The sequence below is a fragment of the Cryptomeria japonica genome, chromosome 1 (assembly GCF_030272615.1).
Source record: "Cryptomeria japonica chromosome 1, Sugi_1.0, whole genome shotgun sequence".
Taxonomy (NCBI): Eukaryota; Viridiplantae; Streptophyta; class Pinopsida; order Cupressales; family Cupressaceae; genus Cryptomeria; species Cryptomeria japonica.
Window position 1 is genome coordinate 482428660 of NC_081405.1, and position 14921 is coordinate 482443580.

The window sequence follows — 14921 nt, forward strand, 5'->3', positions numbered from 1 at the left end:
ATAAGAATAATAGAGACAACATAGAGAACACACCATAACACAAGATATTTAATGAGGAAACCCGGTGTGGGAAAAACCTCAGTGGGATTTGTGACCCACAATATTCACTCATTGGCCATTGAATAAATATTACTTACAATGAGGGGACTGCACATGCAGGAAGGCTAGCAGCCTAGAGCTCACTACTCAATTACAAAATAGATGTCTCACTAACTTACAAAATGGATTATCAAAATCCAATACAATGTACTACTTCAAATCAGCATCAGCTATGCTAGGTTCAGTACCGGTTTAAGCTCAGTCTATAACCAAAACCTTCACTGTCAAATATATCACCTTATACAAAATATCATCTATATTTCTTACTCTCATATATCAAAATGACCTATAAGATCTCATACATATATTAGTCTTTTACAATATGCCATGTCATATTTTACAAGAGATAATTACATTGTAAAATAATAAACAAAAGTTTATTCCATGTCGGCTTGAGTGTCGGTGTGCATTGTGCCATTATCGGTGAAGTGTCTGTTGGTGTATGTAGAAGTCTATTGTCGATGTCGGTAACTACTAGTGGGTTGCCAGAGGATTTCCAGTTGGTTACCATCAATGACAACATCAACTATTCTCATAAGAGTGTAGAATGCCAACAATCTCCCCCTTTGGCATTGACAGCAACACTCATGAGAAAAATCCAAAAATTGTTCCAAAAACTGAAGTCCAAAAAGATGTGCTCCCCCTCAGCAAATGATCTCCTCTAAATAATTTTTTTTCTCTCCGCTACTCCCCCTTTGACATCAATGACAAAGGTTGTCAAAAATAGTCAAACGAGTGCAAAAATTTCACCTCAAAGTCTGTAACCGGTTGGTTACAATCTGAAAAATATCTGCCAAAACTAGATTTAGACTCTGCATAAACCATTTGTTGTTATTCAAGGTTGCCTTAGTCTGTTGGATCGTGTTGGTGAGATAGTGCATGTGTTCTTCTGGTGATCGCTCTCCCTGAAGTAATGCCTTAGATATTTGAATTCTCTGAGAGATAAGATTGTCCAACTTGGGACCAAGTTTATTTTTAAGTTCCCAGGAATTTCACCTTATCCTTGCCTTCTCTTTTTCAAGTTTCTCTAATTTCTCCTCAAAACCTATCATTTCCTGCTCAAAAACTGATATGTGACTGGATGAACCAATTATGTTATCAATTATGTCATCGATTTCTTTCTAGGTTCTACTGATCTCCTTATCTATGTCCTTTGTCAAAAGGTGAGGTTTGCATGTTTTCCTATATAGTTCTTTGTAGTCCAAAATTGTAGAGTTAAGTGTCGATAATAATGTATTCAAGTGTTTTGTACTCTTCTTTATGGTGTCTTCAAAGAATTTTTTCTTCTCTTTTTCAATTGTCTCCTTTATTGTGTCCTCATTCACATTACCAATAGTTATTACATTGTCAGCAATAAATTTGGACAATGTGTCCAATTTACCTAAAGAATCCTTAATATGATCTATGTTACAATTTGGTAATATCAATTTAAGAATAGGTACAATGTTATCAATTGCCTTGTAGGCCAATGCATTGCAATCTGTTATCTTTTTGATTGAATCCAAGAGTACCTCTGTAACATTGGTAGGTCTGAATTCACTTGTAGATGTGCCTAATGTCTGACCAATTACCTTTATTACATTTGTGCTTCCATTAGGTGTAACCATTTTACTTGCATTTTCCTCTCGTGGATCAGTCTGGGTTTGCATCTCAACCTGCAAAGGTTTCTCAGTGATTGTCAGTTTCTTTGGTTCAATGTGTACTGCTACCTCAATTTGTTTTTCTGAAAGTTCAACTCCTGGTATCTCTATCTCCGGTGGTCTTGTGCCATCATCTTTACCTTCAGTAGGTTTTTCAGTTTTTAACAGTTTCTCTGTTTGGGTTGGGATCTCAACTTCAACAGTTTCTACCAGTTTCTCTGCTATGTTGCCACTATCAACATTGTCTTCCTTAACCTCTAAATTATACTTATCCACAACAATATTTACTTCCTGAGTATCCACATTCATGGTAAAGAGTATCTCAGATTTAGGATTTGTATCAAAATGTGTAATACCTTTAGTATCAATAACTGGTGGATCATCTGTGTGTACCGATGCAGTATCCAAAGGTGGCGGTAGATTGTCAGTAATCTTGATGTTTGGAACTCCACCAATTTTTCCTTTGCCCTTGTCCTTGTCCTTCTGATACACTTTGAATTTCTTTTTAGGTTGGTTCATTTCCTCTTGTTTTCCTTCTCCACAAAAAATATATCCCAATTATCTACAGTCTCATCTACTGTAATCTCTTTCACTCTTCCTGCCATTAAGCTTACTTGCTGGTACCCATTGGCAAAAATGGATCGGTTAGCCTCATAAATTAATTCATCAATTTCTTCTCTTGAATTAACAGGATGTACAACTAGATGTTTTTCAATTTTTAGTTTCTTGTCTAATTCCATCACTGCTATCCTTTTTGCTTCCAATCTCCTATAAAGTTCATTTGGTAAATCATCCACAACTTTAATTAGAACCTTTTTATATATGTCCAAGTGTAGAATAATACTATTCTCAATGCTTTCCCTGTTAGAATCATTAAATGTATTATATAGCTTGTGTACATTAGCCAAATTATCATCATTAGTTATTTCATTCAATAAATCATTCAAAGGAGTAATCGGTTGTTGTTTCTTCTTTGGTGTTATTTTTTTGGGTGGTTCCCTTACTGCATGTTGTTTCTTTCTCAAAGTCCTTATTCTCTTAGCTAAAGGAGAGGGTACCAGTGAAGGTTTTCTCTTCCTCCTTTCAATTCTTTTAAATTCTACTACCTTCTCACTGTCAGTTCCAGAAGATGTGTCTATCGGTGAAATATGTGCCTCTGGTTGAAGTCCTTCAAGCTCACTAGCCGATATGCCACTAATGTTCATGGCATTTTCTTTAATTTCCTTTACCTTCTTAGAAGCATCTCTAATGTATTTTTCTCTTTTCTTTCTTTCCTTCAATAGATTTACATCACTTTCAATAGTCTTAGCACTACCAAAGACCTTTTTTGATGGTTCTCTCGGTGCATCCAGTGAAGCTTTAGCATATGTCTCCAGAATAATAAAATCTACTTCATATCTCATCTCGGTGACCCAGATAGTCCTAGGGAGTACTGCCTCCATCCATGTCTCATCTCTTTTGATAACAAAACAAATTTCTTTTTCATATTTATTTACTACACTCTATGGTAACCTTTCTCTAGCTCTCATCTTAGCTTGGAAATTTTTGAAGTAATCTATTATGTTGTTGTCCTTAGCAATTCCCATGCCGATAAAAGCTTCATGTAGTTGTTTTCCTACCGATATATCATAACCAAAGTCTTTGGGTCTAGTACCGAGGATCTCTTTAGCAAAGTACAACATCAAACATACCAAAAGGTTTCCAAAGAGGAAATTCCATTTCTTGTCTCCCTTAATCTTTTTTAAATTGTCAATAAGATCATCTTTTATCCATTCACACACATCAATCATTGCATTGTTGTTTACCATCTCATAAGCACTATGTATACAGAGACTAGAAACAAAATTTAGTCTGTTAGCATGTGTGGTCTTGTATTCTAGCATCATACTTTCAAATCTCACATTGATGTCCTTAATATCATTTACTCTAAGTGATCTATTGTGAGATGTTGTTCTGGTTAGGCTTATCAATTTGTTGTTGGGGATCTTCTTTGTTTTATTGGGTCTGTTGTCTGGTTGAGGGTAAACCAATAATTGCCCTAATTGCTTGTCGGGTTATTTTGCAAACAGAATCCAACCATAAGAATTCTCCATGTGCTCTACTTAATACAATTCTTACTACTTCCTCTGGAAATTGAGGGATATTCAGTATCTCCACAAAACCTAGAGTTTCCACAATTTTTTGTTCAGGTTTAACAGCACCATGTTCATCACAAATGACCTTTTTAAACATTTTCATCAATTACTCATAACCTAGTTCTTCTATATTGCAATATATATAGATCCTAGGGTCTTCTACAAATGCTACACCTTTAGGAATTTTCAAAAATGCCCCTACAAAGTCATCTTGCTTAGCAATTTTGGGAATTATCTTAAACACGGGCCTAGGGTGTTTCACATTTTCCACAATGGTAGGGTTCAGAATAAATTCAGGAGAAGAAGAAGAGGCCATTGAAAAATACCTTTTACTGCCTAAAAATATTCTGAATGTCTAAAGAAATCACTTCACACCTTTGCCTTGAATGCCTTCGCTCAGTTTTCACGCTCTCTAATAATTTGAATGCTCGGTGAGTCAAAAATGAGGGAAATCAGCTGATTTATAATGACATTTCTTCCACCAACCGCATTAAGTGTTCATCAATTAAGTGAAAACTTAACACATCTACCGGTAAAGAAGAAATCTATCTTCTCACCATCAACCGAGGGTAATTTGCATGATTTTCAACTTGTTGCAATACCCCCAAAGGGTTACTTCTCAGTTGGATGAAGAATCTCCTGCTGGTGGAGGATTGCTCTGTTCTACCGGTATAGAGACAGTTTCATCAACTTTCTGACCTCTTTTATTAATCCATTGCTTTGAAAATTCTTGCTTAACCTCATCTACCTTTTCTTTGCCTTTCAAACTAGATCCTTTATTGTTTGTCGGTGAAGTCTTACTTCTACAAAATTTAGCAATATGTCCAATCTTGTTACAAGCATAACAAGTTGCATTATTCCTCTGAATAGCCTTTCTATATCCTACGCCGGTTTGTGTTTTGCATTGATTAGATAAATGTCCATATCTTCCACAAACATAACATTTCACATTCATTCTGCAATTTTTTGAATTATGACCAGCTTTGTTGCATTTGGAACATTGACCGGTGGGTGTATTAATATTCTAATTATTTCTAAATCTATACTGATTTGCTCTATGACCATATTTGTTGCAATTGAAACATTTTCTATTAAACTTATAAGCATTAGGTTGTCTTACTAGTTTGTTCTGATCTAGATTGTTTGTAGTACCAGAACTTTCTCCAACTTCAAATCCAAGTCCATTAGTATCTCCATTAGGTTTCTAACTTTTCAGCATGTCATTAAGCTCCTCTAAACTTTTCTTGAATTTATCTTTTTGTTTATTTGCAGTAGCCAACTCATTATCCGGAATTCGCATTTGTCTCATAAGCTCAGTTTTATCATGTTGCATGTAGATCAAATCTGTCTTCAGCATATCATTTTCATGACTAAGTCTTAGATTTTCATTTGCAGCATCATTGAGTCTCCTAGTCAAGTCTTCTTCATTCTTCTTCCTATCTTTAATATCTTTACATAACCTCATAGTCATATCTTACATTTCATTCTTCATATTATTGTTTTCTTGTCTCAACTTGTTCGCAAGTTCTCTAAAAGTTTATTTTTCATCATCATCTTTCTGCATCTTCTCATGAAGTTCTTTTCTTTTATTTTTTTCTATAGCAAAGTTTTCCTGAAGTCCTTTAATGAATTCATGTGTACTCCTTAGATCATCTTCAAGTTTGATATTCTTCAATTTCTCTGCATCATAATCTACAAGAGCTCCTTCCAATTGTTTTCTTAAGTTCTCCATCTGTACCAGTGTCAGAATCTTCCTCAAGCTGTTAGGATTTTGAAAATGGAGGACCAAGCTCTGATATGAATTGTTAGAATCAATGACAATCCCAAAGACACTAAGAGGGGGGGTGAATTAGTGTCTAACCGGTTAACATAATATTTATACTTATTAAGAATTTTGAATCCTAAAATAGTGTACCGGTAATTAAGAATTAATGCAGCAAATAAGAATAACAGAGACAACATAGAGAACACACCATAACACAAGATATTTAATGAGGAAACCCGGTGTGGGAAAAACCTTGGTGGGATTTGTGACCCACAATATTCACTCACTAGCCAATGAATAAATATTACTTACAATGAGGGGCCTGCACATGCAGGAAGGCTAGTAGCCTAGAGCTCACTACTCAATTACAAAATAGAAGTCTCACTGACTTACAAAATGGATTATCAAAATCCAATACAATGTACTGCTTTAGATCAGCATCATCTATGCCAAGTTCAATACCGGTTTAAGCTCAGTCTATAACCAAAACCTTTGTTGTCAACTATATCACCTTATACAAAATATCATCTATATTCTCTCACTCTCATATATCAAAATGACCTATAAGATCTCATACATATATGAGTCTTTTACAATATGCCATGTTGGATTTTACAAGAGATAATTACATTGTAAAACAATAAACAAAAGTTTATTCCATGTCAGCTTGAGTGTCGGTATGCATTGTGCTACTGCCGGTGAAGTGTCTGTCGGTGTATGTAGAAGTCTATTGCCGATGTCAATAACTGTCGGTGGGTTGCCAGAGGATTTCCAGTTGGTTGCCATCAATGACAACATCAACTATTCTCATAAGAGTGTAGAATTCCAACAATTATACCCTATTACCTATGAGCTTTGTTTGTTTTATTCACTTGACTAACAATGAAGGGTTTGTGATGCATTGTGTCTATTCGATAAATACATGGATCTTTGATTAGGATTATGATCAAATCACTATGAACACTATCTCATACATTCCCAGTTGAACCATCATGAGCCATTTTATAACTAGATGCTTTATCGTGGTGAATCGCCTCTCATTAGCTTAGTTTATCTATGAAGGATTTTCTTTTCCTTTTCTCTCAGCCCTTTCACAAAGAATCGACTTCTAAAATCCTAGAGGTTGTTTCATAGAATGCAACCTCTCCTACTTCTATGAAGCTTCCTGGTTGCCCTTTTATGTGTAAGCCTTTTGGGATCAATTCAAAACTCATTCACAATATTTAGCTATGTTTTTGGTGGTGAAATAAATTTAGATCATATCTGATATAGGGATAAAATATAATTATTTTCTTACAAAAAGTTCAATTTTGGCATCCTTGAGATATTAGATAGATCCATTCTTACATCACCATATTTTGTGTTTGTTAACCTATCAAAGGGTGGTGTTACTTATCAATTTAATTTATCCTTGTGAAGGGAGCATCAGTGGGGTGTGCTTTAAGAACTTACCTTCATATCTCATTTCATTACTTTTTTTGCAATTCTTTGTTGATCTCCTTGCACTTTGGGAATGATATCTTCATCTTACATGTGGTTCAAAGATCAAATGGACTATGAGATTAGGGGTGATCTAATAATATAATTTATCTTTCTATTTGTATCTAGGATATTTTTGGGTTTATCTCATGTTAGAGAAACATATTTAGTGTCTAATATGAAGTCCTAAGTGAAGGTCTATAAAAAAAACTTGTGTTCAACCTTTATCTCTAGATGCTAGTGATTTTCTTAAACCACAATAATAGGTCAAAACTATGGTACATTTTTTGGATTACAACATAGTGTAATAGAGTTCTTCCTACATCTTAGTGTCCTTGGGTATGCAGGAGCATCTAGTGGTGTAAGGACAATCCTGCATCACCCAAAAAAAATTCCTTTCGTTAGTTTTTCTTTTAATGTTTTTAAATTTTTGGATACCCATTTGGGCGAGTAAGAAATTACAACTTTTAGAATTGTGTTGCTGCTTTTTATAGCTAACCTACTATTTTTAGAAAGTTTCAATTTCAAGGCAGGTGGAGATAGAAATTTGTGGGAAGATTCAAAATAGAAAAATAAGCACTTTGGAAAAAGGGTAAGTGCAAGGTAATGGGTCACAAATTGGCAGAAGTTCGTGCGTTGGAAAACATGCTCTTAGAAACGGGGGCCCATTTTCAAAAAATAGGGGCCTGAGGCAAAACTAAACGGGCCCCCATTTTGTTCTCAAACGGGGTCCCATTTTTAAATCCGATTTTACCCATTTTGTAAACGGGACCTTGTTTTCAAAACGGGGGCCTGTTCTGTGGAAGTTGATTCTACAACCCACCACTTGCCTCGGGATTAGGTCCGGGATAGGCCTGGGATGACCACACCTGAGACATGGACCTACAAATTCAAATCTCCATGAGCAAAAGCACAAATATGAACTTTTGAAATAGTTTACGTGCCTCTAATTAGAGAATTTTTATATGAAATTAAAACCCATTTCAGATTATACTGTCTAGATTCTAAATATTTAATTTAAAAAAAAAAATTATTTAAACTATTTTTCATTTAATTTATACTAAAACGGGTCCATAAACTTGAAATATTAACTAATTTTGTTAATTTAATAACTTTTTTATTTTAATGAATTTTGAAAAAAAAATTATATTTCATCATTCTACACAAAATTATTTTCTATTTAAAGAAAAAAATAAAAAAATGTTAAGTTTACGTCAAATTTTGTCGGCCGTACACGTCAAATTCTTAAAAACATAATTACGGTCATTAAAAAATTAATTTAAAAAAATATTTCCCCAAAAAAAAAAACAGAAAAATATGCTCATCAATCTTCAGTGTGTTACAAACCATTTCCCAAAACGGTTTGAGAAAATAATTTTAATTGTGTCAAAAAGTGTGGGTCGTACACATGCATGGTATGGTCCCGAAACATACATTTTTAAAACATAGTTTTTAGAACTCCATTCAAAAAGTTATTTTTTATTATGTGGGTATTAAAATAAATTACATATTTGGAAAGTAGACTCGGAGGACTATCTTTTATATTGCTGACTTTTCCCAAGATTGAATCTCCAAGTGTTTCAAAATTTAAGCTCAAATGAGACAAAACCCAAAAATTAGGGAAAACACTTCCACTTTTTGGCCAAAAAATGGACTCAGCTTCTTGCACAAACCCAAAATCATTTACAGTTTGAAAATTATTCAAGTTTTAGTTTCCCAAAAATCCCTTGAAATCTCTTCCGAGTTATATTTGAAGCACTAAATAGTCCCAAACAACCCCCAAAATGGTGAGAATTGATAGAGCAACTACTTAGCATATTCTTCATTCCAAGGGATTTCCAATAGTTCAAACATCATGTCAATTGGACCACCGAATCTAAAGTTATGGCTTCTGAAAGTTGGACAAATTTTTGGAAAGTTTCCAATTTTCAAATTTGGCTCCAAACTATAGAGAGGCTATTTAGGACCCATTTGGGTGAAACTTGTAGTAGTTTTTCGTGTTGGAAAAGTTGGATTGTGGGAAAGGGTATTTTCCAAACAATTATGTAAGTTGTAATGTGTTGCAGCCTGTGAGGATATAATCCTTTTGATTGTAATTTTCTGTAGTGAAAATATACTTCAATCAATAATAAATAAATCTTTCATTGTCTATTGCTATGTTTTTCCAAGTCTGAGGTTTTTCCCTCATTATTGGGTGTTGTATTTCTCCTAGTATGGTTTTGAATCTTCCATTCATCAAACAACATGTATTTATAATCCTTTTCTATGGAAACTTTGCACAAAAAAAATATTTTTCTGTTTATGCTAAGTATTCCAACATGTGTACTTGGTTGATATGTGTCTCCAACCATGGGATATTTTTACTTATTTTTAGAAATGTTCCTTTAAAAATGAAGCACTATCTACATCAATCTACTTGGTGGAGGACTTGTACCTCTTATTTTAATTTCTTCATCTAGAGGTATCTCTCTTTCATTTAGGGGTCATATGAATGTTTTAGATTGGTTTATAGGTAGAAGTATAACCCTCATGATACTTCAATTCAAGGAATTAGTTGTCATACTAATGAGTTGAGGTATGCTATCTCATAATTTTCCTACCTCTTTTATAATTTCCCTTTATGTGGTGATTATTGTTGATTATGTTTAGAGTTTGGTATGAGGTAAATGATTCTCTCATCCCACTCTTGCATTACTTTCATGATTAAAAATGATTGTGGGCTAAGATATTATTGTCATCATGGTATTATTGCACTATCTTGTAGTTTCATAATGGTGACTTCATATGTAACACAATTCATAAGTTTTTTCTTGTGCCACCTTATTTGGAGCAATATTAATGTCGTAAGTGTTGTCAATATCTTTGATTGTATATGATATTGAGAATTTGCATGACATTCTTTTTATGTCTTGTATGTCATGATTCTTGACATGGCATGTATGTGCACACTAGAATGTAGTATGAGATGTCAATGTTTTATCTTAATTGCTAGAGTACTTGTTAATTTTTTCTTAAAAACTTGATCACTTAGATAATGTCCTAAGTGGGAGGCATGGATCATTACATTGAATATTAGGCCTCCTTTCATGTTGTGCTAAAAATTTAATATATCATTTTAGATAACTATTACTATTTAAGTTTTTATTGAAAAAAATATTTTTGTGATATTTCAAATTTCATTGTCACTCTAATTTCCTTTTTTGCTCCATGATTCTACATTTAACCTTGAATCTAATTATAACATATTTCTTAATCAATTCAAGATTATTCCACCTATGAATTATTTGATATATCAACTATCAAACTCGGAGTGAACCATTTGATTTGCTACTTTTCATTTGATAATTCTTTAAACTTTCTCACAACCTTATTAAATATCCAATCATAATACTTTATAGACTCTATTGGAATTAATGAACACTGAGAGGGGGGGGGGGGGTGTTAAATCAGTGTTCTGCAATACTAAATATTCATTAATTTATTCTTAATCCACTTAAAGCAACTAAATGAAAGATAGATGCAAAAATAAAGCAAACAATCACTAACACCATAACACCAAGATTTTTACATGGAAACCTTGTTAAGGGAAAAACCATGGTGGGATTCTAACCCACAATAATATACTCTACTACAAGTATAGAAATATTACATAAGGGAATGCACATGCATTCAGGCACATTGCCTGGAGCTCACTACTTAGATTACAAGTAAGAGCTACAACCCCATAAGGATCACTACCTTACAAATGTTTGTAAGAGATTACAATGAATTTTGAACTATGAAGTAGCATCAACAAATGCTTGGATATAGTTCTAGTTAAGCACATATAGCATATCCTTGCACCGCTCCACAACTCTGCTCTGAGCTGATATTTTGCTATAATCCAGAGCACAAATCTAACACTTGCGCACATAAAAATTTGCACAATTGCTCATACCCATCATTCACATCAACAACACATACCAAAATGATCATTAAACCCTTCTTATATATTCACATCACAAATAAAGTCACAACCTCATGTCAGCTTCAAGAACACCTCACAAAGGATGAAATGTGTACACAAGTCAACTCAATCTGATCCAAAAACAACTGAGCAGACCAAACCAAGATGTCCACATGCTTCCCACGGGTCATCTCATCAACCTCAAACACATAATCAACCGCAAAAATCAATATGCAAGATCTGTGAAATGAATTACCACACGTTACAACTAATATATAGAGTCCATACCAAAAACATGATTATCGAATCTCCCAACTAACATGAAACTCATTACCGAAGGCCACAATTTTGGAATAAGGCAAATTACATGTCCACAAACCTTCTCTGAAATATGCATAGCAAATTACACAACCAAAATAATTTGCCAATGAAAACATTGATCATTCTACTAGACCCAAGCAATCTTCACTCAATCTTCTAGAATGATGAAAACATGAACTGCAGATGCAAATTCCGATATGAGTTGTCATCAATGACAACATCTCAACATACCTGGAGTGTCTCTTGCCAACAGACTCTCCTTCTTTCTGAATTAATTCACTCATCTTAATAAACTTAGTATTTCTAGAAAATATAAATAATTTTTGATAATTTTATATTCACATATATTTAACTAAAAGTGTGATTTGTATTAATTTTTTCATATTCTACTATATGCATCATTATTTTTTGTTTGAGGAAACTTGGGTTTTTAGCATAGTTCGAACCTAGCCAATTTCAGGGGGCCATCAATCCCCATTAACATACATGTCACTTGTTCAAATCGACAAGCTCAAAGGCCTAGTGAAGGCCCACAACCTACAAGCACAACTACCCAATGGAGGCACATATCCTATGAGCACAACATCCTAGCGAAGGCACAACAATTGCTAGTTCAATAGCCTAGCAAGGGTTTGAACCCTGGTGGTTGCTTAAACAATGAAATAACTTTACCATGACACTATGCCTCAATCAACTTTAATTAATCATATTTTAATGTCACTATAAATTTGAAAGTTTCACTTAGTTGTCTAATTTTCTCTTCCCTCTCCAAGTAAATTCACTTGAGCCACTTCAATGTCTTTTTCAAATAGTGATAATTTGGTATTTATTTTATGGGAGGAGTGTTAGGCCGTGGTTCTTTAGGAGTAATGTGATCACTATTTTATCTATACGTAGAGGATAACGTGAGTTTCTCTCCTTTATACATTTCCCTTATGTGATCTTTATTATTATTTGTTTTCTTTTATCTTTATTTACTTTTGATTCTTAATCAAAATAGGCATAGTTCTTTTCTTTTGGTTGTGTATGGAAAATATAATTTTTGATTTAGATGTATACTTACTCATCATGTCATAATTCACTTATTCGTTAAAAAAAAAAAATACAGATATCTAATTGAATTATTTCTATAAATAAACATACAAAACATATTTTAAGTGAGATTGTAAATGACATAACTTTTTATTGAAAGTTAACTTTATTATATATATAATTATAGTTAACTCTTATTTCTCTTTTGTAAATTTCTTTCAAATCTATCTTGTTTATCACTCCTATTTTTGTGTGTCATTTCTTCTATTTATTTTATTTTTTCTCATGTTCTTTTCCTCTTATCATTTTTTTAAAAAAAAAAAATTCTTGTCTCTATGTCCCTTTCTCGTCTTATCTTTATCCCAAATATTATATCTAATTTGTCTTGGAAATCATACCTCTTCAACATCCCTCTTTTTTTAAAATCATTTCCTAAATGTCTAACCTCCTCCAAAAAGATTAGATCTTTTTTTTCTTCATTTACATAACACCATTAAACATTAGCAATAATGATCAAACTAAATTATTAATAAGATGAAATGTCTAAAATCTTAACATTAATGTCAAAAAAGAAATACAAATTGATTTAAGTTAATCTAAATATTAATGTCATCTATCCCTCTCTCATATATAATTCACTATACATCTCTTCCTACCTACTTCCTTACTTCCGTTATCTATCTATTTTTATATCTACATACATATTATAATAGACTTAGACTTATGGACATAATCTAGGGATGTGTTTCTCTTTCTGACCACATCTTTATGTGATACCAAATTCTTTCTACTTTTAATTATATATATTAATTCCTTACAATAGTGAGAAATCCTAACTTATTATATTTATTTTAAGGTATGTATCATGCGAAGAACATGCTAAAGGAATTGGTTACCAACATAGAATAGAGATGATTAAAAATAAAAGAATAAAAAAATCAAATTGCTTTAATTGAACACTACATTACAAGGCAGAATAAATGAGAGCCAAGGCAGCCGCCCTGATGATCCACATTTATTTTTTTCCTAGATAAAAAGTAAAACCTGAACATTATATGATCATACTTGAAATATATACGATCATATATAAACTATGTTCTGGGTCAAATTTGAACGTTGAAATGATATCTGGTTGCATACAATTTACTTAGCAGTCATTAATTATTTTACAGTATCTTTCAAAAATTGGGATGGCTACTAAAAATTTACATGTTGATGAATTATTTTTGTTTTGGATTATTTAGCTGTTTTTTTTGAGATTTCAATCTTTTGATTATATTGTGTTTAATTTTAAAATAATAGAAATATGAAAAGTTGATTGATTACAATTGATAAGTATGATAGTATGTTTCTTGGTTATGTCATTTTAAGAACAATCTGATAATTTCTACCACGTACAAACATTAAATGCACTATCTAGATTTATCGGTCAATAGATAAATCTAAATAGACATAAGAAAAATCTAGAAACTACTCCATCTTTCTAAAGGCCTCCTAATAAAGAACCAGCATGTAGTGGCCTAAGCTCAGCAGCATTCTCAGAGTTGTGCTATAGCACTTGAAAGCATATGATTGTGTTTATCTATATTCTGTGTTTTTATTTCTGAATTTATGTTCCGTATCTACTTCATCTACCCCAACAGTCATCCACCAAAGTTCAAACTCTTGTAGATGTGATTGAGCCAGATTGAACTCTTAGATGACTTTGATCCATCGGATCTCCTCTTATGATTGCTTAGTCAAAAAATAACATCTAATTCAGATGTATACTTACTCATCATGTTATAATCCACTTATCCATAAAATATGAAAATTCTGAAAACTATATAATTAATTATTTCTACTTAAAAGAAATTTAGAAACAATGATATAAATCATATTTTATTTCCATTGAAATCTAAACTGAATTGTATTTATAATTCCACTATCCCTGTGGAATCCAGTTATCCTAAATGAACAAAACAATTTTACATATTTACAATTTTACTATACGGTAGCTAATGCTTGGAACCAGTCTTTTGTTCCAATTCTACTATACGGTAGCTGATGCTTCAGACAGGAAATCTAAGGCATTACATAGCACACACTGAAGAACATAATTTATGATGGTCATCTCTCTTGTCTCTCTATGTAGGAGGCTATATAGGCTTCAGCATTTAATATATCTGTCATTTGGTCACCCTATCAAAATTCCATATGTACGGGACGGATCAAGCACTAGATGGGTCATAAAATCTAGTGAACGAATGTATTCATAGAATATTTATTTCATTAAATTCGCTTCTTACAATTTCAATTTTATTTCTTAGGTCAAATTTTTAGAAGTTCTAATTCTAATAAAAGAACATATCATAACTCTCACTAATTATATATTAGATCAATTGTTTAAACACTATTTTACCTTTTACTATCTTTATAAAAAGAGATTAATTTTCAAAAGTTCCGTTAAAACATTCTAACTCTTCTCTGACAGGACTGTTTTGGGAACGTAAATAAATGAATGG